The sequence below is a fragment of the Pan paniscus genome, chromosome 5, assembly GCF_029289425.2.
Source record: "Pan paniscus chromosome 5, NHGRI_mPanPan1-v2.0_pri, whole genome shotgun sequence".
NCBI classification, from domain to species: domain Eukaryota; kingdom Metazoa; phylum Chordata; class Mammalia; order Primates; family Hominidae; genus Pan; species Pan paniscus.
The window spans coordinates 186,862,422-186,889,952 of record NC_073254.2 but is presented as its reverse complement, the minus strand read 5'-3'; the positions used below and the strand labels follow the sequence as shown (position 1 = coordinate 186,889,952).

The 27,531-nt window shown below is 47.9% G+C and overlaps 1 protein-coding gene and 1 long non-coding RNA gene across 7 annotated transcripts in view; one reads left to right on the top strand and one right to left on the bottom strand.

Moving 5' to 3' along the window:
* Positions 1–27,531, top strand: part of RPS6KA2 (ribosomal protein S6 kinase A2) — a 497,623-nt gene that overhangs the window by 222,951 nt on the left and 247,141 nt on the right. The gene's annotated exons all lie outside the window — the stretch shown is intronic.
* On the bottom strand, positions 278–27,531 carry LOC117980765 (uncharacterized). 2 transcript variants are annotated; one of them, XR_004672277.3, is made up of 4 exons: positions 25,940–27,531; positions 13,646–13,746; positions 12,267–12,435; positions 278–11,394 (listed from the first exon to the last, which is right to left on the bottom strand). It is a non-coding gene; the product is annotated as an uncharacterized LOC117980765 (long non-coding RNA). The 2 variants fall into 2 exon arrangements; XR_008625827.2 differs by lacking the exon at positions 25,940–27,531 and having other exon boundaries at positions 13,646–16,401.

The window sequence follows — 27,531 nt, the reverse complement described above, 5'->3', positions numbered from 1 at the left end:
GCCCTCGGAGCTTGCTCCCTGCCCCTGCCTTTCCCCAGGGCTGTCTCACCCTCTCTATGCTTCCCCTGTGCTGTCCACACCGGACCCCACCTGTGGGCATTCTAGGCTCTGATGAAGTAAGGAAAAGACACTCCCCACGGCTCTGGATTTATGATGTAAGCTGAACGTGGATACTGAGCCAGACACAGAGCAGTGACTTTCCATTTTCCTACGACACCTCAATACCAATGTTTTATTAAATTGAAAGGACTAAAAACAACGAAGTGACGCATGAGTCTTTATTTTTAATTGAGCTTTTATGTTCCTCAATTCATTAATGAAGAAGAAAAGGAGAAAGCTGGTACATTTTATTGCCTGTAATTTTCAAGCGGAAGTTTATTCTGAAACATATTTCAACATCACATTCCTTGGGTAAATTGCCTGTAGCTTAAACATTACAGCAGCATCTCAAAACCCTCAGAACTCTACTTACGAATGAACCAGATTTTACTATTAATACATTGGTTAGGCCAGTTTTCTTTGTATATTCTTGCTGGGCATCAGAAGACTTAAACCAAAGCTGTCTGTCATCTCTGCGGGAGAACAGTGCGGTGGTGGGTGGTGTTGAGACTCACAGAAGGAGCCGATCAAGGGATCTCGGCAGGAGCTGCTGGTGGACAAGGCATTCCCGGCAGAGGACAGGAAAAGTTGGTGGCATTAACATTCTAGGCACCTGCTGCGGCTGTCAGGCCCCAGCCCTGGGCCACAAGGGTCAAGACAGGACTTTTCATCTCTGGGAGACAGGCCACCAAGAGCAAGATCTTGGGTGGGGGGGCGGCGGGCAGGGGGAGATCCAGGGAGAGGCCTGGTCCTGTGAGCTGGAATCACAAGAGGAAGGAACTGGGACACGGGAATCACCAGGAACAGTTTTCCCTTCGGGGCACAGAATCCTGGTGCAACTTGCAGGGAGACAGCTCAGCCTTCCTGGGGCCACCGATCAGCACTGGTCACACTGGTCAGCCGTGGCTGCAGGTGTCAGAGAGGAATTAGGGGTAGGAGATGCCATGTGGAGGGTGCAGATGAGAAACTTGGACCTTATGTCAAGACGGAATCTAGAAGAAGGGTGTGGTTTCCAGTGGAGCAATGAGTTGGTTTATAATTTTGCATCCTAGGCCATTGGCTATGCCTCGTATTTTTCTTGGGAAATAAGCATCATTTGTATCAGGAAATGGTACAAGTCCATTGTGCAACCCACTTCTTTTTGTCGTGGGGTATGGCATCTATTTCTTAAGCTCAGAAAATTTCTAAGATACAGTGTTGTAACCTGCAGTTTTGGTACATCCTTCCTTGCATTTTCTAAACGCAATGGGGTGGACACGTTGTGGCCAGATCTGTGCTCTGGCGCTGCCTCTCCACCCTCTCCAATTTTCCCTGCTTTCTGTGTTTCACTAGGGAACAAAGCCTGATTCAGAGCAGAAGGGGTGAGAAGATATGGGAGAGACAAGCGGCTGCTGTTAAAAAAGAGCAGTCCTCACTCGATACGCCAAACAGGTCCCTCACAGGCCTTTCCAGAGTCAAAAATGGGAGGAGAGGGGCAGCAAGGCTGAAACTTTTCCGATTCTGCATCTGACTGAAGTTTGAACCGTGCCTCTGGCCTCAGCAAGTCTCCTTTTGTGTCCAGAATTGGTGGGTTCTTGGTCTCCCTGACTTCAAGAATGAAGCCACAGTCCCTAGTGATGAGTGTTACAGTTCTTAAAGATGGTATGTCTGGAGCTTGTTCCTTCAGATGTTCAGATATGTCCGGAATTTTTTCCTTCTGTTGGGTTCATGGTCTCGCTGACTTCAGGAATGAAGCTGCAAACCTTCACAGTGAGTGTTACAGTTCATAAAGTTGGCACATCCAGAGTTGTTCGTCCCTCCCAGCAGGCTCGTGCTGTCACTGGCATCAGGAGTGAAGCTGCAAACCTTTGTGGAGATGTTACAGTTCACAAAAGCGGCACAGACCCAAAAAGTGGGCACCAGCAAGATTTATTACAAAGAGCAAAAAAACAAAGCTTCCACAACGTGGAAGAGGACCAGAGCAGGTTGGCCTCCTGGCTGGGGCGGCCTGCTTTTATTCCCTTATCTGGCCCCACCCACATCCTGCTGATTGGTCCATTTTACAGAGAGCTGATTGGTCCATTTTACAGAGCTGATTGGTCCGTTTTACAGAGAGCTGATTGGTCTGTTTTGACAGAGTGCTGATTGGTGTGTTTACAAACCTTTAGCTGGACACAGAGTGCTGATTGGTGTGTTTACAATCCTTTAGTTAGACACGAAAGTTCTCCAAGTCCCCACCAGATTAGCTAGACACAGAGTGCTGATTGGTGCGTTTACATACCTTTAGCTAAACAAGTGCTGATTGGCACGTTTACAAACCGTTAGCTAGACACAGAGTGCTGATTGGTGTGTTTACAATCCTTTAGTTAGACACAAAAGTTCTCCAAGTCCCCACCAGATTAGCTAGACACAGAGTGCTGATTGGTGTGTTTACATACCTTTAGCTAAACAAGTGCTGATTGGCACGTTTACAAACCGTTAGCTAGACACAGAGTGCTGATTGGTGCGTTTACAAACCTTTAGCTAGACACAGAGTGCTGACTGGTGCGTTTACAATCCTTTAGCTAGACAGAAAAATTCTCCAAGTCCCCACCCATCCCAGAAGCCCAGCTGGCTTCACCTCTCACTGGCACTGCCGAGGGACTTTGCGGCACCTAGCCCAGGTACTCCTGCAGCCCAGAGGGAGCTCGTCCCCCATCAAGCCCAGCAGGCGCTGGCCAACCGCGCTGAGTGCGGGGCTTGCCGAGCCGCGCTCACCTGGAACCCGCGCCGGCCAGTGAGCACCACTCGCAACCCCAGCTCCCACCCGCGCCGCTCCCTCCACACCTCCCCACCAGCAGAGGGAGCCGGCTCGGCCTCGGCCAGCCCCAGAGATGGGCCCCCACAGCACAGCAGCGGGCTGAAGGGCTCCTCGAGCGCGGCCAGATCGAGGAGCGTGGCCAGGTTGAGGAGGTGCCGAGAGCGAGCCAGGGCTGCTAGCACGTTGTTACGTCTCACTTTCACGTTCAAGCTCTTTTTGGTATGTCCTACACATTATCCTTCATCTCATGTTTTCTAGATTTGCACTGGCAAAAATAAGTGACAATATTTATTTATTATTATTATTATTATTGAGATGGAGTCTCACTCTGTTGCCCAGGCTGGAGTGCAGTGGTGTGATCTCAGCTCACTGAAACCTCCACCTCCCAGGTTCAAGTGATTCTTCTGCCTCAGCCTCCTAAATAGCTGGGATTACAGGCACCCGCCACCATGCCTGGCTAATTTTTGTATTTTTTTTTTTTTAAAGAGAGTTGGGGTTTTGCCATCTTGGCCAGGCTGGTCTCGAACTCCTGACATCAGGTGATCCACCCGCCTCAGTCTCCCAAAGTGCTGGGATTATAGGCATGAGCCACCACGCCCGGTGACAATATTTATTATTTTTTTGTTGTGACTTAAAAAGCAACATCTCCTACTGAATAGCCTTTCTGTTCACAGTTTCTTTCTCCAAACTTACTATTTAGTTCTGTTAGTGCTGGTAATTGGTCAACCAGGTTTTGTAACATGAACTAAATCCTATAGAATTAATATTACTTGTAAACAAATACGGTTTTATCTACTAATGACCATGATCAAAAAAAGTCATACTCAAATTTATTTGGGGAACAGATATCTAAATACACACTATTTCTAGAGTTTTTAAATCCTTTTGCCAAATTTTAGAAATTCATCTGTGGTCAAAAAATACCTGCTTTGCAGTTGAGAGCCCAGCCCCATGAAGCGCAGGGGGCTCAAGGCGCAGCAGAAATGCGGGGGATCGAGACTTCAGAGGCCACGTTTTGAGCCCCCTTTCTTTGTCGCTTGCCAGCCATGGTTGGACAAAGGTCACCTGGCCTTTCTCACCCCACCTTGCTGCTTCTCCGGGCGTGAGTCACAGTAATCTGTAACTCTGAGGGTGACGCAGAACAGCAAACATTGAGAACTGTAAGTAGACGTAAACGATCTTATCTGTTGGGAAAGACATGCAGAGTGGAAGCCTTATTTAAGAGAACCAAAGTTCCTTCTGTGAAATAAAAGAGAGAAGGATTGAAGGCAGAAAACTGAGTTTTTGTTTATTTTGCGTGGAAGTAAAATACAACTTTATTTAGCGAAAAGAAGGTTTTGAGCTAAGCTGTTGTAGAAGGCAACCTTCTGTGGTCAGTGGGCTTGCAGGGCAGCTTGTGGAATCCAGCTTTCCCACGATTTGGTTCCCCGTGGAGGGTGGAGGCCCAGTCAGGGGGATGAGAGATGTTCTGAGCCAGGATAAGCGTGGAAGAGCCTCGCGAGGAGCAGAGAGGATTTAGACCCACCTGGAGTAAGAATGGGTGCTGGGAAGTGGCCGGAAATAAGGTGGGAAGGTAAGGAGGCTCTGGCTGGCAGGAGAAATTGGTGCTGGTTGCACAACTTGACGGCTGGCATATGTTCTTGAGCCGGGCTGTTGGTATGAACACAGGACGGGTGTGGATCCATACCGGAAACCAGCTTTATATTTTCCCAGGATCACAGCTACATCCCACACCAGCTTTAAAAATGACTTATTTTATGCTGCTCTGGGAGTGATTTTAATATCAGAAGCATTTTAAAAGTGACAGTCACACTCATTTGCTTGAGAGGTTAAACCCCTGCTTTAAAAAAGATGACTTTTATCATAAAAAATGCAAGCACATGTGGAAGCAAAGAATGTAATAAATCCCCACAGATCTGTCTCAGATAATTTCCAAAATTACCAGACCAGGCCAGTCTTGTTTTATTTATGTGTCCACTCCCTCTCCTTCTCCACCTACCCACACAACTCCAGGTTATTTTGTGGCAAGTCCTAGGCATCATATAATTTACTTTTAATTTTAGAATAATCCAAAAATATCTTCCTTCCCCTTTTCAAGGATAAAGATGGAATAGCATTAATACCTACTCAGGTTGGTAAATACATGCCTGTAATCCCAGCACTTTGGGAAGCCCAGGCAGGCAGATCACTCGAGGCCAGGAATTTGAGACCAGCCTGGCCAACATGGTGAAACCTTGTCTCTACTAAAAATACAAAAATTAGCTGGGAGTGGTGGTGCATGCCTGTAGTCCCAGCTACTCGGAAGGCTGAGGCAAGAGGGTTGCTTGAGCCTGGAGGAGGAGGTTGCAGTGAGCCGACATCATGCCACTACACTTCAGCCTGGGTGACAAAGTGAGACCCTGTCTCAAAAAAAAAAAATACTGATATGAACACGTTTCTTATTTTTAACTACATAGTAGAAGGTATTTGTATTGTATAGTATCTTCTACTATTTTATATCTCTATTTCTCAGAATCAGGCGGTTCTGCCTCTTATGTATAAAACCTAACCTTGGCTTGATGCCCATGTCCTTCCGTTCCGTCTTTCTGGAAGGTGTCAACCTCTGACCTTCCATCCTAGTACTACCTCAAGCTTTCTGTTGTGAAGACACCTGGTAGCCCTTGAAGGTTATAAATTTTCAAAATACGCAAAACAACTATATATAAATTCACCTAAATTTGGTAGAATTGAGCATACTGGAAACAGAAGATTTCTCCAAGTTAACTAAAACTCCGTTGAAGAGAAGCCCAGGCTTTCTCAAGAGAACATCACGACACACTACTCCTATGTGCTGGACCATTAAAGAAATCCTTTCTCAGTTCCAGTTTCTCCAATAACTAATCAGTCAAAACAAGAAGGACAAGAGAAAAAATTCAATTCATAATCATGAGCCTCTTTGAAGTGTAGTAAATTGTGTTTGGTATTGTAGGATACATACAAACATGTAGATTGAAGGAAGTTTAAATCTGGATGAGCGTGAATATGTAGACGTTGGGAGCAGTGTTCGCAGCAGAGTGTGGTAAGTGCTGTGGAAACATGAAGCAGATGGCTGTGGAGTTTCAAGGGGAAAAGTCTTATTATCTGATGCCCGGCCTCACGGGAGGGCTCAGCACAGGGACACCTCCAGGAGGGGACAGTCTGAAGTGTGTGCCTGGAACGGTCCTGGTTACAAGTTCTACATGGAGATTAGGTAAGATCTGATCATGGCTGACTTCAAATCAAGAGGAATCTTCCCGTGCAATAGGGAGCCGAGCCGCTAGAGGGTGAGGCGTGGAACCACAGGGTGGACTTGCGCTTCCGGAGATCAACTGGCCACGCTTTGTAGGGGAGACCGGCCTGGGGCAGGGCCAGCCTTTCAGGAGAAGAGAAGTGGATAAGGCAGTTGTGCAGGCTGCACCTCCCAGGACATTTTTTTTTTTTTTTTTGAGACAGAGTCTTAAGTCTGTTGCATAGGCTGGAGTGCAGTGGCATGATCTTGGTTCACTGCAACCTCCGCCTCCTGGTTTCAAGTGATTCTCCTGCCTCAGCCTCCTGAGTAGCTGGGATTACAGGTGTGTGCCACCACGGCCAGCTAATTTTTGTGTTTTTGGTAGAGACAAGGTTTCATCATGTTGGCCAGGCTGGTCTCCAACGCCTGACCTCAAGTGATCCATCCCCCCTCGGCCTCCCAAAGTGCTGGGATGACAGGCATGAGCCACCGCACCCGGCCTCCCAGGACTTTTCATTGGCGAGCCAGTGAATCCCTTATGGCGAAGCCTGTTTACACTCAACTTTCTGTTATGACGATTGACAGCTTCCTTACCTGCCCAGAGAAAAGCAAACAAATGGTGACCTCAGAAGCAGCATATAGAACTCAGGGAACAGAGACCTTTAAAAACCTAGAGAGACTGTGAAGATATGACACAATAGCCAAAAACCAAACAGGATGAAACAAATAAGGAATAACTGGAAAAGTGAAAGCATTACTCCCGATTTAAAACAGGAATGCTAAAACACAAAAACAAATATCGGGACAGTGTTGAGGAATTCTAGTAAGTGGAACTGGAAACAGGCACAAAATAGGATTGAAATGAGAGGAAACTTTACTAGATCTTAATACTTCCTATTGGTGAGTTCCTTATGTCTTAACCTACCGAGAAGGAAGGAGCCTGCATGTTGTCCACGGCTGTGGAGGGGACCACCCAGCAGGGCTGATCTCAGGAGCACGTCGCGCTGGGGCTGGGGAGGGGATTTTCCAGGGCCTTGCCGGGTGTCACAGCCTCTCTGCTCTTGTGGGATTGGTTACCTTTGCAGGTATGACTGTGCCGCGAACATCTTTAAAGGCAGCTGATTAACAGCGTGGAAATTGGGGCAGGACCAGGGCTGAGAGATGGCAGGTTGGGCTGGGGGAGAGGGAGAGAAAGTGGGACTGAAGGAGCAGGGGTAGGTGGGCTGGAACTGCAGGGGCTTCCCCACTGGGAAGGGGAGGCCAGCCTCCTCCTAGGCATGAAGATGATACGTGGGAGAGACCCTCCTCCCTTTGGCTTTCGTCCTGTTTTCTTTTAAGTGAAGACTTGGGCCCTGCCCCCAATGTGAGTGCCCTCCGCTTGCTGGCAAGCTGGGCAGAGGATCCCTATGCAGAAAGCCCTGGCCATGGCACTGGAACCCAAGGAGAACAGAAGAACCTGAGAACCTCAGGACCTGATTCGTTTGGTGCACTGCAGCTCGCTCTTTATGTGTCTGTGTTGGTGGCAGAATATTTCGTAGAAATATGAAGTTTAAACATTGTCTTTTCGCCAGGCACAGTGGCTCATGCCTATAATCCCAGCACTTTGGGAGGCCCAGGTGGGTGGATCACCTGAGGTCAGGAGTTAGAGACCAGCCTGGCCAACATGGTGAAACCCCATCTGTACTAAAAATACAAAAATTAGCTGGGCGTGGTGGCAGGGGCCTGTAATCCCAGCTACTTGAGAGGCTGAGGCAGGAGAATAGCTTGAACCCGGGAGGCGGAGGTTGCAGCAAGCCCAGATTGCACCATTGCACTCCATTGTGGGCAACAGAGTGACACTCCATCTCAAAAACAAAAACAAAACACTGTCTTCATCATCATGATGCTTATTTCTGGTTCATGTCCCATATCTTTGAAGTAAGAGTTTTCTTATTTCCATAAACAGCTTCTGAACACATTCCTTGATTTCCTATTTTGTATTTCCTAATTCCCAAGCCCTTTCCTCACCCGGTCTCCCTCTAAAGATACCGACCTCTTGTCCTTGGTGCCTGCTGGGTTGCGTGTCCTGCTGTTGCTCAGACAGACCACCCCTGAGCTGCCTCTCCCTGCTCCCAGGGCAGCAGTCCCACGGTTTAGCGTGGTCCCTGTCAGAACGGACACCACAGGCCTCTAACATGCCTGTGTCCCCCTCAGCCAGGCAGCAGCCTCTGCCCAGCGCCCACCTGCCATGTTCAAAGCACTACCGTCCCCAATCAAAGTCAATAACTCTTTCAAATAAGAGGTTTCCTGTTCCCACAAATAACTTCCTGAATGCATTATGTTGCTTTCCTTTTTAAAAATAATCTATTTATTGACATGGATGGCTATAAAAGATTGTCTTGATGAGGAACTCAGCATTTCCTGTTTTCAGACTCTCCAGGGCTCTAAGAGTACCAGTACACAATTTTCTTGATCAGAAAGAAGAATCAACAATCTTGCCCAAACTCTCTTTCCCCAGCGATGCAGCTCTCTTCAGGGCTGTTGACACACTTTGTGAAGATAGCAACAGCTCCGTAGAATTTCACTGAGGAGAAAATGTTCATGGCTCTTTATGTATATTTATTTGATGGTGACTCTTTAGAACGGCACAGTAGGTCTGGATAACAAATCAAAGCTATTTTTAACAGCAAATGGTAAGGAAATTTTGGATGCTTTGGCGTGTCTTACGGCAAGCTTAGTTTAGCAGGGCTGCCCAATCTTTGGGTTCTCTGGGCCACACTGGAAGAAGAATTGTCTTGGGCCACACATAAAATACACTAACAATAGCTGATGAGCTAAAAAAAAAAAAATCACAAAAAAACTCATAATATTTTTAGAAAGTTTACAAATTTGTGTTGGGCCACATTCAAAGCTGACCTGGGCTGCGTGCCGCCTGCAGGCCGCGCTTTGGACAAGTTTGGTTTAGAGTTTGCAAACTTTTGTCCTGTTTTGTGCCTCCTGAGCCATGTGGACCCTCCATCTGTCAAATAGCAGCTGGCCCCATGGGCTCAGGGCCAGGTGCTCTGCAGCTGGGAGTCCGTAGGGCTGTGCAGAGTTGTCCACAGGGCACCAGGAGCCCCCCAAGGACAGCGACTCGGCCATTTCTCCTCCAGGGTCCTTGTTGACTGACTGGGCAGCCAGACCTCAGTGCAGCCTGGTCCTGGGCACCCCCTTATGGCAGCTGCAGTTGGAATGACAGCTCTGGGGGGACAAGACTGCTCTGCACCCAGGACCAGTGCTTCCCAAGACCCTCCACGGCACAGAGATCCCTAGTGCCGCAGCCTGCACCCCTGGTCCTGAGAGGAGGCCTTCCGGGGTCTGTGTGCCTGTGGAGGAGGGTGGCTCCGAGCGCCACAGCGTAGAGAAGGTGCCCTTCGTCCACAGGCACATACGTGACACAGGCCAGAGGGACAGGCAGCGGGAGACTGAGGTTCTGCATCTCCCTTTACAGTGAGTGTGCACCTAGTATAGCAGATGGGAAGAAGTGGGGAGGGAAGGGCAGCTCTGGGGAGGGCTAGGAGAGGGCTCGGGGGCCCACCCAGGGCCTGCAGGTCAGGCTGCTGCACATCAGCTCGCTGCAGCAAGCCCACGCCAACATCAAACCCACGCTCCAAGCCAGGGACGCGGAAGAGTGCGGAGCCTCCTTCTGCCGAGGCTTAAGGCTTACGGCAACTGCCTCTCTTTCAGCCAAGGGGAAGGCTTCCTTCCCTTTGGAGAGGCAATATCTGTGAAGGAGGCAAGGATTTCCTGTCCCCACTACACACAGAAGCAGCAGGCTCCCTGGGACAGAGGGGATGGTGGCATCCTCAACTGCTCTCATCCAGTGAGCCGGCCCCCCTCTGAGATCAGCCCTCTGTCCAGTACAATGTCATTCCTTTCTCTCAGAAAATAAACCTCGTAAACAGGATCGCAGTAGAGGAGTAAGCATTTTTTTCTTACTATTTTGGACAGTAAGACTCAGAAATCTAGAAACCAAGAAAAAGAATTGAAGGTATCCAATTGAAATTGCTGCCTGCAAATAAAGCGATGGGTACTCTGCCTCCATGGCACCCACAGAGCCCAGACGATGACTGGAAACATTCTTCGGTGCTAGTTGGAGCTCGAGGGGGACATGTCAGGAAATCAGTTAAGTATCTTTTTAATTAGCATCCGTGGGTTGACTGGTTATGCTTGTTATCTGCTGTGAATCTAGCAGATGAATAGTATCTGCCGACTTTCCTTCTCTTCTCTGAATGTTGGCGGCTTCTGGTTGAGTATCGCTTGTGGTGCAGGAGGTATGCAGCACTCAGTGTGTGCATGGGACTTGTTCCCCACAGTGTTCTCCGTCCCCACATACCTGGAGCAGTCCCTCCCTCATATCCGCCCTGGGTCTCTTTAACCTCCCGATAACATTTTAACCCAGGGTTTTCCTTGGTGTCTGTACATTTTTTCCAAGTAGACTTTAGAATATACACACAACCTCTAATCCAGCAGCAACTAGCGGGACCCACAGGAAATGCTGAGGTCGTGCACTTGGCTATAACTCGTAAATCATGACTAGGTGGAGACACGCCTGGTTTGGCCACAGGTGTCAGACCCCTGGACTCCTCCCTCTGAACTGAGAATGGACCTTCCTAATCCCCTGCTGTCCTCCTGCGAATCTGAACCTCGGTGAGCTCTGCCCCACCCAATTTGCATCTCTGAGGCTGCTGACTTACTGGTGTGAGATGCTCTGAGATCCCGGCTCTGGCCAGCCCACTGGCCAGTGTCCAGCTCCACCCTTCCCTTCCATGTGCTGGGCAGCCTCTGCTGGTCCCTGTTACCAGGTTTTCAGACTCAGCCTGATATCTGCACCCTGACTTTGCATTTTTCCCTGCACTGTGTAGATTTCAGAGCACAGAGAAGAAAGTGGATGTTGACAAATTACCCACGGCGGCTCGCTGTCAGATTGCTGACCTTGCCATCTGAGGCTGTGTTGAGTCTTTTCTTACCGGAATAACTTGGCTGGGCTGGTGTGGTTGAAACTGAGTGTCTGTACTTTGATCATGAGAAGAGTCGCGTGGTGGAGCGGCTCCCCCTCCAATATACAGGTCACCAGCGTCAGTACACCATGGGGGCTCCAGGAGTAGTGAATATGACTGCCTCGAGATGGTTGCTATTTAGAACCAGCAGTCCCAGGTGTTAATAGGAAATGCTTTCGACCCAGTGCAGCCGCAGGTCGGCGTGTCTTGTTCAATTCTGAATAGAGAGGTTACCAGACACGCCATCTTTGCTGTAATTACAACAGACCAGGATAGTGACAAAATGAGATTCTTGTTCCCTCAGCCTGAATTTTACTGACTATCTTCAACTTTTCCAGAAGTATCATTCTACTTGTCTGAAAAATGACCGTTTACTCTGCATGGCTCTCATAAAACAGGCAAAAGGAACATTGCATCTAAATAACATGTTGGGGCCAGGCATGGTGACTCATGCCTAGAATTCTAGCACTTTGGGAGGCAGAGACGGGTGGATCACTTCAGGACAGGAGTCTAAGACCAACCTGGCCAATGGGGTGAAAACCTGTCTCTACAAAAAATTAGCTGAGCGTGGTGGCACGAGGCTGTAATCCCAGCTACTCAGGAGGCTGAGCCACGAGAACCACTTGAACCTGGGAGGTGGAGGTTGCAGTCAGCTGACATCATGCCATTGCACTCCAGCCTGGGCGACAGAGTGAGACCCTGTCTAAAAATAAATAAATAAATAACGTGTCGGACACTTAGTGGAATTTTAGCTGATGTTTGAGGGTAGCCTTAAGAGTGGAGAAACTCCCATCATCTGTAGGAACTATCAATTGTTGCGTTTCAAATATGAGAATCAAAATTGCGAATACAAAGGCCCTGAGAGGTGAGGGTCATATTCTTGAATGTTATGCAAAAGCCCACTTTACCAGGACAATCTTGATGCCTAAAATTAAGATCACACTTATGTTTTAGGAGGGATACTCATTGAAGACTAATCACTTCAAAGTGTGGCAGTCGTGTTACTCAGAATTAAATAGTATGTTTCGATTTTTTACGAGGTGTACTAACTACCTTTAGTACGTAACAAATTACCCCCAAACTTACTGGCATTAAAAAACAAAAGAGGCATTTACTATCTCACCATTGCTATGGGGGCAGAAGTGTGGCTGCAGTTCTTCATGAGGCTACATCCAGCTGTCAGGCAGGGCTGTGGTCTCATCCGAAGGATGACGTTGGGAATCACTCCCAAATTCACTCATGTGTGTGTTGCAGGGCTTACAGCCTCACCACATGGACCTCTCACCAGGCTGCTGAAAAGGGCAAGGCCACACGGACTGGTGAAGGATGAGTGTGATTTTCCACTCCCTATTACCTTTACATAGGGAAGGGCACCCTAAATGCTGCACCTGAGCTTTCCTGTGACTGGAAGTGTACATTCTCCACATCCTATTCAATGTGTTGGCACTGCCATTTGCACCTCTGTGAGGCTCATGCCTGCAAGGCCCTTCTCCTGAGTGCCCTCTTCTCTGGATGCCCTGGAAAGGCTGCAGTTCTTAACCTGCAAGAGGGAGGAGCAACCCTCAACCCACAGTGGTTGCCCCTGGCAACTCCTCCATAGGACTTCCTGGGCCCCACGTGGGTTCCTCCTTGCTAGCACACCTGCAGGAGGGTGGCTACCCTCAAACCATAGCAGGTCTCCCCATAGGCCCTGGCCTACCCTGGACCTCGGTAGGAATCACCAGTGAGGAATGAGGAGGGGGTGAGGCAGGGAGCAGCCAGAATCTTGTCTTTCACCCACTGGGATGAAGCATCACAGGCATGAGCTGATAAACCAAGAGCAAACGCGGTGGGTCAGGCTGGAGAGTGAGCTGGCAGGGGATGGGGAGGAGCAGGGATCCCAGAGGCAGCAACAGGGCTTTGGCCACACCCAGAAGGCAGCGAGACTTGGAAGTGCAGGCTACTAGACAGTCTTGCAGCCAACGGTGCTGGGCCCCATGCAATTCCAGCACTCAAGGGAGACTCTTTGGAGCCATCATGAAAACGCAGTAGGACCTGACTTGGGGCAGGTTCTCAACCCCCAACAGAGGCGAGGGTGAGGCAGAATCCAGGAACATGAATTTGGGATCAGACAGTGTGTTGACTACAGAGCTGTCCTCTCTCAGCTCCAAACCCACCCTCTACACATGGCCTGGGGGAGCAGATGGGCTGGGAGCCTCGTCCATGTTCCATGTCCGCTGCCCCATGCACCCTGTGAATAGAGGGTGCCAGAGAGACAGGCAGCCCGGGGGAAGGAGCAGGTGCTGATCCCCCAGCTCTGCCTCCTATTCCTGTCACTGTCCCCATTAAGACCTCCTAATGCTGGCCAGGCACGGGGGCTCATACCTGTAATCCCAGCACTTTGGGAGGCTGAAGTGGGCAGATCACTTGAGGCCAGGAGCTCAAGACCAGCCTGGGCAACATGGTGAAACCCCGTCTCAACCAAAAAGTACAAAAATTAGCCAGATATGGCGAGGCACACACCTGTGGTCCCAGCTTCTTGGGAGGCTGACGTGGGAGGATCACTTGAGCCTGGGAGGTCGAGGCTACAGGGAGCCGTGGTGATCACATCACTGAACTCCTGCCTAGGTGACAGAGCGAGGCCATGAAAAAAAAAAAAAAAGAAAGGAAGGAAGGAAGAGAAAGAAAGTCGGGAGGGAGGGAGGGAGGGATGGAGGAGGGAGGGAGGGAAGGATGGAGGGAAGGAAAGAAAAGGAAAAGAAAAAAAGAAAGGAAACCTCTTAATTCTGGCAAAAGCTATTGGAACCAGTTTCTGGTTTTCATTTACATGTCCATTTATTTTGCCTGCTTCCCAGAACCAGCCTCCCTGTGCCTCTTCAGAGAGGCTCCCAGCAGCTGGGCAGTGCCTGAACCAGCCTCCCTGTGCCCCTTCAGAGAGGCTCCCAGCAGCTGGGCAGTGCCTCCATTCTCAGTGTTCCCAGGTTGTCAGGACACCACCCTCCTCCCTCGGTCTAAGGAGCTGCTTCCCTGCAGTTACCATCTTGGGGTTACTGGGGGTTCCTCTGCCTTTCCAGCCTTCCAGCCTTACTCAGCCAATTCCTTGTATGAAACACTTTCTGTGAAATAACTGCTGTGGTTCCCGCTCTCCTGATTGGCCCTGAGTCGTTCAGATGCCGAGTCCCTGCCTGGCCATGAAGCACAGCCTCACATCTGACGCTCTTGTGGCTTGGAATGGAAAAGGCCACAATCTGGCTGAAAGCGACGGGCTCTCGACACTGCCCCACCATATGAACTGAGGGGTGAGGTGCCAACAGCCCCACACCGGGGAAGGAACGAGGGTGGGCTTGGATTTGGGACTTCACGCCTCCTGCTTTGTGTTCAGGAACGCTGTCTTCACTCCGCGTTTCCTTCAGTTTCTCCAAATGCTCGGGGAAACCAAACCTCGCTTGCACTGCTCGGTGGCATTGCAGTCCTGCTCCTGCTCATCTGTGTCACTCCAGCTCTCCAGGAACCTGGCATTGTCCTTTCCCTGGTCCCACCCTGCACACTGAGTGCTTTAATCCAGGAGACTGTGTTCTGTGTATGTGCCCATCAATCTCCAAACATCTCATGAGCTCCCGCTGTGTGCGGGCTGTGCTCTTCCCCTCCGGCATCTGTGTCTTTACTTTCTACCAACGACGCAGGCAGGTACTCCCTCTTTTCTTTGTACACTCAGGGCCCAGAGGTTTCAGAGTCTGGCAGGCACTGGCTTGAAAGGTTCCTTATGACAACAAGGGCTGTGGTTCTCATTATTCAGATTGTCTTCAGGTTTTACCTCATTCAAAACGCCTAGCTGTAGTGTTAAAGGTGTGATCCCCTCTCTCCAAAAGTTGCTGATTCTACCCAGTTTATCCTGGTTACCTTCTTTGGCTCGCGATTCTGAGTTTCCACAATTGCAGGGGGTCGGGGTGCACAGTCACTCTCTTAGACCCACCCAAGTGGTCCTCAGGTGTAGAAAGTTTGAAAGCTGATATCTATGAGAAACTGCTTTCCTGTGACATTTTTCCTGACTAAATGACACGAAATCCGGCCTGTACATCTCATCTATGGAGACATCAGAAGGATTTAGGTTTTATTCAAAGGCAGGCACCACAAGGTATCAACAGGTGTTTTGAGCTTATGGTTCAAGCATGTTAAAACAAAATAGAAGGCAAATTAGTAATTTTCATTAGGTATATTTTCTGTAGTTTAAAATGATAAATATAGGCTATAGAATAAGAAGTTATCGACATAACTATGTGTAACTATGTGCTGTTATATATCATGCACATACGCTGTGGTTACATTTATCCTTACACTTAAAAATTTTTAATTATGGGTAAAACATGTGACGTTAAATTTACCGTCTCAAGCATGTGTCAGTGTGCAGTTTAGTGGTATTGGGTACACTCACATTGCTGTGCAACCATCACCACCATCTTTCTCCAGAACTCCGTTCCTTTCTCAAAACGGAAATGCTACCCTTTAAGCAATAACTCTTTTTTCCCCCTAATCCTCATCCTCCGGTGCCACCATTCCACTCTCTGTCTCTATGATTTGAGTATTCTCGGTACCTCACGTAAGCGGAATCATACAGTATTTGTCTTTTTGTGACCGGCTTATTTCACTTCACGTAATGTCCTCCAGGTTCATCCACATTGCAACGTGCGTCGTCATTTCCTTCCATTGTGTGCCTACACCGCACTCTGCTACCCATCCATCCACCAATGAACACTGAGGTTGCTTCCATCTTTTGGCTACTGTGAATGATGCTGCTATGAATGTGAGTGTACAAATATCTCTTTGAGGCTCTGCTTTGCATTCTTTTTGGGTATATACTCAGAAGTGAAAGTTGCTAAATTATATGGTTATTCTATGTGTAACTTTCTGAGGAATGGCCATACTGTTTTCCAGAGCTCCTGCACCATTTTACATTTCCACCAACAGTGAACAAGATTTCTAATTTTTCAGCACCCTCGCCAACACTCATTATGCTCTGTTTGTTTTGATGTAGCTATCCCAACAGGTGAGAGGGGGTATCTTATCGGGTGTTAATTTGCTTGTGGTGTTGATCTGCATTTCCCTAAGGATTAGTGACTGGCGTTGAGCATCTTTTCATATGCTTCTTGGTCATTTGTATATCTTCTTTGGTGAAATTATCCTTATATTTTATAAACAACACATAATAGCATTTGAAATGGTACTTTCTAGCATTTTGACACAACTGACAAATGTCAGGATCTGAGCACCTGACTAGCTAGTGGAACATTATTATTGATGCGCTAGGAGGATGGACGGGTTTACACATCATCCCCTGCTTTTACAGAGCGCTCCCTTGCCCCCCACTTTGCTGGGAAGATGCCAGTCCCGCCCCCTCTCTCTGATGCACAGCAGAGCACTCACTAGATGGGGCAGACCCCGTGACCCAGGCAGGCCTTGCTGAAAGAGTCTCCAATTTTAGACACCAACTTCTGAAGTGAGTTCAGCTTTTTCCTGCCGTCATTTGCGGATCAATCAGCTGGGAGAAGATTGGCTTTCAATAACTTTTCTATTTCTAGATTGCTAATCTCTGCTCCTTCAGATCGCAGCCTGTGGCGATGTGGGGTTTTCCACTTGATTTAAGCTATAAATACATGATTGGGTTCATCATCATGATGTCAAAGCAGGCTCCTGAGCCTCTCAGAAAGTGGATTTCACATGTGAATTTCCTGCCCAGGAAGCAGGCTGGGGGCCGTGCTGAGCAGAGCTGCACCTTCTTCTGATCCAGCTCTGCCTCTGTGAAGGTTGCTTTTCTCATCCTCACTCAGCTTCCTTCTCCGTGACATGAACAACCAAGTTTCTCCCCAAAACGAGGTTCAGAACAAGCTCTGCAAGTGGGGCTCATTTCGTGTGACCTAAGCTTGGTCAGGGCCGCCTGCAGCTTGCTGGGAGACCTTCAGCAGCAAACTTCACGTCTCCGGTGCTTGTTCTAATGAGGGTCGCACCGGCTCTGGAGTCTTTCAGAAGAGAACACATTTCTGAGAGTAGTTTGCATCTGTGCCCTGGCTGCTGTCCCTTCGTTCTTTCCTGTACTCTTCATACCATGCGCCACAAAGGTGGGGAAGTCACATGGAGGTCTTCTCAGAGGGGAGGGTGGGACTGGGCTCCTGGAGATTTGGCTTTGTCCAGCAGCTTTGTGCAGCTGCTGCTGCAAACCCTTCTTTGGGTTTGGGTGACACTGGGCATAGGCACACCAGACAAAGCCCAGAGGCAGCTGCAGAGAGACTCAGTTCATCCTTCATTAGTATTCTTAACATCAATTTAGGGACACTCTTATATACCTCGGGGTGCTCCTGTAAGTCACACCATGGTGTGTGTACCTGAGGATGAAATCTCACAATCTTTCACCTGAGTGAGTATCTTGGGGGGCATTCCTCTGTCTGTGAGCCCTGCAGATGTTGTTCTGTATGGAAGGCAGAACTTGAACACCCTGACAGCTATGAGACTGAAGGCTGCACGCTACCATGCCTGGCTAATTTTATTTTTTGTAGAGATGGAGTCTCACTATTTTGCCCAGGTTGGTCTCCAACTTCTGGGCTCAAGCAATCCTCTTGCCTCAGCCTCTCAAAGTACTGGGGTTACAGGTATGAGCCGCCACACCTGGCCAGACTTGTTTTCTCTTATCCTCAACTTCCAGATGTTTCCAATGGAGCTCATGTTCCTAAAGGAGTCAGGAGGACTCTCTGTGTTCAGGAGGCGAAAGCTGGCTCTCTGCACCTCATATCCAGTAGGGGCCTCATCCGTTGTATCATCTTTCTTTTCTTTTCTAGCACACCGTCTATTAGAATAATCTCTTGCAAATACCACTTAATAGAATATTTTATTGCTCAGTAGGTTCTTAATATATAATGTATAAAACTGAATTTTGTAGCTAAAAAACAGTCAAAAGTTTTGCAATTCTCTGTGATTGGCCTAATAATTTGTTTATGTTACCATTCAATATTTTTTAAGTTGAGCTTTGCAATCTCTATTCTTACAAGAAACAACATGTAAACACACAGAAGCAGAATACAAGTGTGAGTGTGTAGAAATGTTTGTGTGTGTGGATTCCTCTGTGCCACAAGGGGCAGGCACAGTTTCATCTTCCTGATGCCCTTAAAATATCTTCTGAAGCTCACATTTGGTGTTGAGTGTATATTTCAGTGAGTGGTTCCAAGAAAATGTGCCTCTTAAATGAGTGTGCTGACATTGACCATGACCAACAGTTATCACCCGGAAACTTAAAGTGTTTACTTTCAGTCCCGTGGAGCAGCGTTCCAGCTGTGAGCTCACCGGGCTCAGTAGAAGGAGGGATGATGCCCTTTTGATTGCCAAGGTTCACTTAGAGTGGGACCAATGGAAATGAAAACAGAAACTTCAGGGTAAGGTTTATTATGGTCCCAGAAGGTGAACAGAGCATGGGAAATTAAATCAATTGCAAAGGCAATGCTAAAAAGAATGGCCTATCCTATGTGCAATGTGCAGATGGACACATAAGTTATTAACGCTTCTAACAAATTTCCTCTATGACACTTAATGTTTATAAAGCACTTTCAACCATGACTGAACTGTCAGAAAACCTATGAGATGGGTAGAGGTGGCCCTGCTTTACAGATAATAAAACAGAGACATCTCAAGTCTAAGTGGTTTGTGGAGTCCCACAGCTAATAATCAATTTTGAACTTAAACTCAGGTCTTGCCATTTACCCTCATGCTCTTTCTGATACCATATTTCCTCTTTCTTTAACATCAAGTGAGGCTTGACTGTCAGCTCCAGGTGGGTGCAGCGCCGAAGCCTGTGTCCCAGCAGTTGCTGTGTTCATCCTCCCATCCACCCTGACCCTCCTCCTCCTCCCCAACTTCCTTCCTCTAAGGCCCTTCCGGGATAGGGTGGGGCCTCTGGCGGCAGCTTCCCAGCAGGTGTTTTCCCCTGTTGCATGTTCTTAGAGGGATGGTAGGAATAGTTATTCGACAGGAAGCCACGCTGTTGGGGAAAATAAGGTATTCCTTTTGGAGAAGGGACAAACCAAAGACCCAAAGAGGGGAATCACCCTGTTTATATTTTTCTATCCAGCCACTCACAGAGTGGCATCTTCCCTGAAGAACTCCTTGGCCGTGGTGGAGAACCCGCTCTCAGTAGAGAAGTGGACTGTGCTTTGTGCTTTCTCAGGGTGCAAAGCCTGGGTTCTGGGGGCTGGGGTGGGCTGCAGAGCACTATGAGATTCACGTTCATTGTCACTCGCAGGTTTTTCTGCCCTCCTGGGAGCTCTCTTTTCCAGCTGCATTTAATAGCCCTTGGGTACAGCAAAGCTGACCTGAGTGAAGATTTTCATCCTTGCCTTCTGGGATGATAGAGTAGGAAGATTATCTATTGGTTTTTGTTCCTTGGCCACCTTTCAATTCTGATCTTTGATGAGAGAAACAGTAGAGACAGCTCAGTTTTCTGTTAACATATTAGTCTGCTCAGACTCCCCTAACAATGGATTGGTTCATCCTTTTAGAAGTAGACTGGGCAGTTCAAACAGCAGACCCTTAATGTCTCTCAGTTCTGGAGGCTTGAAGCCCGGTTCGAGGTCTTAGTGGGGCTGGTGTCTTCCATGGCTCTCCTCTTGCTTGCAGATGGCGCCTCCTCCCTGTCCTCACGTGGCCGTTCCTCCATACACAGAGGCGGCCCCGGTGTCTCTGCATATTCAGACTTCCTCTTCTTCTAAGGACAGCAGTCAGAGCAGATAAGCACCCACTCCGAGGCCTCATTTAATGGAATTCCCCTTTGAAAGGTCCTCTCTCCACACAGTCACAGTCTAAGTACCAGAGGTTAGGACTTCAACATATGAATTTGGAGAGCACACAATTCAGTCCATAATAGTTAATTTGGTTTACTAGATTATGATGAAATATTGGGTTTATAAGCTAAACCAGAGAATCCAGGTATATGATACACAAGTCAAATTCATATACTCCCAACACTATATCTGAATCTGTGTCCATATTTTCATATTGAATCTCTTTCCTGGAACTGGTGCAAACTAACTGGTGTTCATAACATAAATAACCCTCATAATGCTAAGAGACTCTTTCCAAACATAAAACTGCATTCCTGTAACATAGGCATTGAATTTGCAAGCAGAGCTGTTCTTATGTCCCCAAAGAAAGCAGATATCTAAAGTGTCTGTAATTTGGAGTAAGTTTTCATACCTCCTGCGCCAACCCATCTCTTACCACCCCTGCATCAAATACGTCCTTTGCCTGCCAATGGATAGCTAAATTACCTTACTGAAAAGACTGTCACCCCACAATAGCAGCCAAATCTTACAATGGCAATATCCCAGAAAAAAGAATACCAGTGAATTAAAGGTACATGAAGCAGAGAATTCAACACCTATGATGATCTTCAAAGATTAAAAAGAATAATTTGATAACATTTTAGACAGTCTCTGATTTTAAAATATTAACTAGGTAAAAATTAAGAAATATTCATAATATGATAAACAACACCTATCTTTACTCACTTAATACTGTCCCATTAAATCAGGAACAAAGCAGGGATTCTCACTAGTCCCGTTAATTCGTGTTAATGAGGAATTGAACTGGAGTAAAACGTCCTGAAATAGTTCTTCAGTATTTACTATGTTATAAAGGGAGAGATATGTACGATTCAATACAACATGTGGGAAAGTTGGCTATGGGTAATGAAGCTCCTCCCTTCATATTGTACTCGAAAACAACTTCCAGATGGGCCACAGTCAAATAAAAATAACTGAATTATAAAAAAAGACAAAATACTCTAGAATATTTAACCGATTTCAGAAAGAGAAAAGGCTTTGTAAGCATGCATGCAAAGGAAAGAAAATCTCACAAAAAAAGAAGCTATTCGATTTGACTTACTAAAATATTGAAAACTATTAATATGTCAAAATTTAAAAATGATAAGGCAAATAGACTAGAAAATATAAATGTAGATTTTATATTTATTATATAGGGAGACTATGATAAAAAGTTAATTCAGTCATATACCAAAAACTCTTAGAAAACAATAAGAAAATTGCTGACTCTGCAATAGGAAAAATGAGGCAAAGGACTCGGACATAATTTACAAATAGAAAAATAATACAAACAGCCACCAAATATTTTAAACATGACTACTAATCAAATAAATGCAAATTAAAATAGTAAAAGATTTTGGCCATAGAGCGGTGGCTCATGCCTATAATCCCAGAACTTTGGGAGGCCGAGGCGGGTGGATCGCTTGAGGTCAGGAGTTCGAGACCAGCCTGGCCAACGTGGTAAACCCTGTCTCTACTAAAAATGCAAAAATTAGCCATGCGTGATGGTGGGCACCTGTGATCCCAGCTACTTGGGAGGCTGAGGCAGGAGAATCGCTTGAATCCAGGAGGCAGGGGCTGTAGTGAGCTGAGATTGCACCACTGCACTCCAGGCTGGGCGACAGAGCGAGAGCCTGTCTCAAAAAAAAAAAGAAAAAAGAAAAAGAATTTGGCCATACAAATTGGCAGTTTTTAAAGGGCAATACTTAATGTTAACAGGCATTATTTGAGAAACACGAGGTAAGATTATGGATTGGTTCACCCTTTTACAAAACAAGCTGACATATGTCTCATTAACCTCAAAATTTTTATGACTTTTAACTCAGTACTCCAATTTGCAGGAACGCATTTTAAGCAAACCATAAGGTATTAACTCATGATTTATGTTCATGAATGCTCTGTGCTGTTATTTTTTATTTAAAAAAAAATCCATCAGTGGGGGAGTAGTCAAACCATGCCACCCAGGTAAGGAGGATATTATGCAGCCATCAGAAAACCCGAGGAAATGCCTGCTAGACAGCACTAAGGGAAGAGATTGGGCTCAAGCACAGCACATACTGTAAAGGCTGTTTGGTGGGTGTTCTGTTACACACTCTCATGTAACCCAAATGATTCTTTGAAATACTGATCCTTTTTGTGATTACACTATTAATTGTGTAGGTAATTATTCACTTTATGTTTCTTCAAATAGAATTTATGCTTATGAGGCAGGAGCTGTGTTTATCTTGGTTGTCACTGTGTCCCTAGGAAGGCTATGCCTGGCATGATGTCTTGTGTGACAGGCAGACACTCAAATATTTGTTCAGTAATCTCTCTCCTCCCTCCCTTCTTCTCTCTCACACACACACACACGCACACACACGCACACAGACACGCACGCACACACATGCACACGCACACACATGCACACACGCACGCACACACCGACCTGCACACACACACACGCACACACACACAATGAGATACAGGAGGCAAACTTACACATTAGAAAAAATAGACCAGAACAATAGCACTGATTACTTATGGGCAGTACAATTATGGATTCTTTAGTTTTAAAAAGTGGCATCATGGATCCATCTAATTTATGAAACAATGAGCTATTAAAAGTAGTGGAAAAAAATTAAAAAGGAGTTTAAAATTCCTCAGTTCTCCTAATGGGAAATGTTTGTTTAACACTTTCCAGTTTATAGAATTAATTATTGGCCAGGTGTGGTGGCTCACGCCTGTGAGCACAACACGCTGGGAGGCTGAGCTGGGAGGATTACTTGAACTCTGGAGTTCAAGGTCAGACTGGGCAACATAGAGACCTTGTGTCTAAAAAAAAAAAATACAAAAAATGTATTAGTTCTTAAACATTCTTAATTTACTTGGATTCTTACAACCAGCCAGTGAGATGAGAGCAGCTACCACCGCGTGCTGTCACTGAGGGAGTGGGCTCCCGAGGTTCGCTGGTCCCCCATCCCGCAGTCGGTGCTAGAGCTGTACGGCGGCAGGGCCAGCCTGGGCAAAGGATGTCAAGCCACCACGCCGTCCAGCGCTGGCTCCCACCCGTGTCCACTGACCAGTGGCAGCAATAAAAATAACCACAGACTCCCCCAGCTCTGAGTTCTTGGTGCCAGATGACTCTCCTTCTCCTTATGCTCCACTCCCTGGAATGATTGATAACCTACTGTGCCTTGCACAGAGTAGATGTTCAATAAGATGCATATTTATGGCTACAGCCTCTGTTTAGAAAACAAGACAAAATTTGGAAGCAAATACTTTCTTTCCAGGTTAGTGAAGTAAAAGCAACAAAAGCCATCCTCCCTGAGTGGCCTTGGCTCTGTCCTGCATGATCGTCTTCCTGAGGATGGCCCACTCTCCCCTCCCTGGCCACCCCCTCACCCAGAGCCTTCCAGAACTGTGCAGAGGTCAGCAGGGAACAGCTGGGGGAGACTGTTAGTGCAATTAGTTTTGTCAGCCTGTGTTTAATTTAAAAACATAATGAGCGATTCCACACAGTTTTAATTTTGGTTTTTAATTAATAGGGCTGAAATTGGGAAATGGCACTTTTGGTCTTAATTTTTTTAGCCTATCTGACTTGCTTTTCTTCATGCTCATTAGTGCTTCATTTTGGACACCTGTCCAATTTGCACAGTCAGTTGGTGACTCTGTGATCCCCAAGTAAGCGCCACAAAAGGGGGGGGTGTTGTGGGGAGCTTCTTACCTCCCAAGGGTCACTGGGGCCACAGTTTACCAGAGAAGCATGTATGATTCTGGGGAAGCCTGTGGATGTCATTGGTTGGGCTATCTAATTACTCAGTCACGTGTCGGGGCGGGTTCCCAGCATGTCTGCCCTTTGCCCAGAGCTCTCCTCACCCCATGCTGACCCATGTGTCTCGTACAGAGCAGGGGCGAGTTCCAGAGAGAGTCTCTCTCTAGTGATGCTGTTGAGGAACACGGAGGGTTTAGGGCCTTAAGTTTCTCGGACTTAAATAGTTCAACAAGTTTCCCTTGCACAGATGAAGGTCAGAATTGCCAACTTCAACACCACAAACCACTCTTGAATTGCACAGGCGAACCCTGGCACTCCCATCCCGCATGTTTTTATCATTATCAGTGTCTCCTACTCCCCGTGCCCTGGGCTGACTCTGCCTGGGTGTCCCGGTACATCCTGACATGGAAGATGACTTTTATCAAGTAGTCTGGCCTTGTCTGGAAAGTTTTCAGTGTGTGGTTTTGAAGTGGTCTCTGACCCCCGATGCTGTCCCACCCCTGCCTTGTGTCATTTGTGGGATTTGCATAAAGTGAAGTGTCCATGAAACACCAGAGAAGGAGAGAGCAGCTGACAGCTGAGTGACACGGCGACCAGCTCTGCAGCTGTGAGATCCTGAAGGGTTTGGCTCGGGAAGCCTTGTGATCTCTGCGTACAGTGGGCCAAGGCTGTGCACAGGGCTGTCGGGCATCACATGCAGCGTTCAGCATAGTCACAGATGCACCCTGGGCTCAGCAGGGCTGACCCTGCTTCCTCACCGAGGCCATCAACTTGGTGCCACCCCCAACACAAATCACGCCCAGGAGTAAAAAATCCTGGGCTGGGCACAGTGGCTCATGCCTGTACTCTCAGCACTTTGGGAGGCCGAGGTGGGCGAATCACCTGAGGTCGGGAGTTTAAGACCAGCCTGACCAACATGGAAAAACACCATCTCTACTAAAAATGCAAAATTAGCCAGGCATGGTGGCACATGCCTGTATCCCAGCTACTTGGGAGGCTGAGCCATGAGACTCGCTTGAACCGGGGAGGTGGAAGTTGCGGTGAGCCGAGATCTCGCCACTGCACTCCAGCCTGGGTGACAGGGTGAGACTCCGTCTCAAAAAAAGAAAGAAAAGTGAATTCCTCCCAGCCAGGCTTTCTGCAGAAACACATCTGCAGTTCAGGTTTTCGGTCTTCAGGCCTCTTGTCCGCATTTCTATGACTTCTGGCCTCAAAAGCAGAACTTGCCCTGCTCTCAAGTGAGCGAAATCTGCCTGCACCTCTGAGGCAAATTGGCACCAGGGCTCAGCCTCTTCCCGTTCTTCTCCTTCCAACGCCTGGCACACTCTCCTTAGAAACCACAAGGCCCAGATGTCCGGCTCCTGTCCTTTTAATCATCTGTCGAATGCTCTGCAGAACCTTCCTACAACTTCCTAAATTAACCATCATAATAACTGCTCACCAACACCTCCCTCCCCTGGTTCCCACAAGGGTTCCGTGTCGTTAGTTTCAGGCAATGAGGACGGGTTCCTCTTTTTCTACAACCAAGGAATGTTGTTATCATAAATATTTGAGCTTCATCTGTACCATCTTTTGGTGAATTTACTTTCATTTTTGTCGTTGAAAATAAGACACTTTTCTCTCGTATCTGTTTAAAGCTTCCCTAAAGTTTTTTTGTTGTTGTTCTGTTTTGTTTTTAGAAAATCGTCAAAAGCAGGACAATTATCATCTAACACTGATTTACCCCTCACAAGGACTCTCATTCCCTTATCTAACGTCGCTTGTTATTCTGTGTGTTTCCAAACAGAAAGAAATGCCCTCGCGCGCCCAGGCAGTGGGTTTCCTAGCTCATGATGAAGTTCCCCTTTTCCTCGTGTGGCTCCTGGGACCTGGCGCCAGGTGCGGCTGGTGCTCCGCAGCTCCAGCCCTGCTCCCCACCGTCTCTGTGTTGGGGGGGTGGCTCTTCCTGTCTCCTGGGTGAGGAAGCAGCTAGGAGAGTTCAAGGTCTCGACCAGGCTCTGGCAGGGAGTCAGAGACTCAGATTCTGGGCTTGGGGCCCCAAGGACAGAGTGGCCATCCTGCGTCCTTTCTCTGAGTCAGAGAGAGTCTCACCAAACCCCAGTGCCGCAAGAATAGTTCTGTTAATTGGGCACCATCTGTTTGCCAGGGCTTTCGCATGCACCGCGGTGAATCTGGACAACGGCCCTGGGAGGCGATGGCACCTACCTGAGCCAGGGGCTGGGGATCGGGGCCCTTCCCATCCTCCCTTCTCCACTGGGAATTCTGGCCTGCCGTTCCCACAGCAGGTGAACCGCGCAGTGCTGCACTTGCTTCTGTTGCCTGTGTGGATGAATGCGACCTCAGCTGGGAGCTCCGGGAAATTGGGGCTGCTTCATATGGTCTTTCCGTCCATCTTCGCATCCCAGAGACCAGGGCTGGAGGCGGAGGCAGAGTCACGGGAGCACCTGCCGGGCCCACCTGCCGAGGCCCTGCTGGAGGGGAATGGCTGCTCCTCATTCAGGAGGCACAGGCCTGTGGGGAGATGCCCCTGTGTCCGAGCCACACCACTCAGGCAGGGCAGGGGAGGCCCCTGGGGTGAACCGAGTTCCACCCCCGCCCAACCCTTCCCAGAGGAAGACGCCTTTGGTTTGGGGCGAAGAGCGTTTCACAGACCATCGTCCTGCCCACTCCCTCTCTCGTTTCTCTCCTCCCCCTTCTTCTTCTTCCCTGCCTCTCCCCTCCCTCCCTTTCATCTCCTCTCAGAGACCGCTAACGCCAGACCCCTCTGTAAATGATTTCCTTGTTTTCTTTATATCTTTACCCATGTAGCATTTTCTAAGCAATAAGCTGTGTTTTACCTGTTTTTGAGGCTTATGTAAATAAGAAGCTCTCGGCGAGCTTCCACCGTGTCTCTCTTCCTTTGTTCACGGTTCTAGGCGTGAGCTTCCCCTGTGTTTAGAGGTGTGTGCTGTGCACACTCAGGCAGCCCATGCGCACTGTTGTGTAGTGTTCTGCCACGTGTATCTACCGCAGGGCGCCTGTTCCTTCCACCATTGCTAGAGATTGTGGTGACTTCTGGCGTGTGGCTATCCTGCAAAGACAGCTACAGGTATTCCTGGGCGTGTCTCCGAGTGCACCTGCTGGGGCTCTGCTCCATGTAGTCCTGAGGTGGAGTCGCTGAGCCGTGGGCCTGCACATCTTCAACCTGATGAGATTGTTGTTTTCCAAACTGGTGGCGCCCGTTCACACTCTCGCCAGCCCAGTGTGGGAGTCCTGGCTGCTTCATGTGTTTCCAACCTTTTATAGTCAGTAAGATCTTACTAGCTATGAGATATTTTGAATTATAACACGAAAGACATATGCATCTTGGTTCTGATGGAGAGTTTTTATTTTTTATTTGGTACCTTATGTGAAGCTAGAACCTTTCCAGCCTGGTCTTCAGTTACCCGCCCTGCTCTGTCTCAGATCCACCAGCCACGTGTGTAGCCCCCAGCCCGGGCTGTGGCAGAATCCTCTGCAGGCCGGCCTGAGTTGGCAGCCACTGGAGATACACGTGGTTCCCAGGAGTCCGCTCTGTTTGTTCCCTGACCTGTTTGTACTACTTTGCACACATGACATCATTCACCACATTTCACTGACTCCGGGTGCAAATATTGTGTCTGCACGTTGTCACCAACATCAGTTGTGGGTGGTGCAGTGATGCTTGTTATGTGTCCTTGGTGTTTTCTTCCTGTAGGGCATGTAAACTACTGATGTACCTTGTAGTCAGTCTTACCCTAGATACACTGAAGTATGATCATTAATTACTATAATCAGAT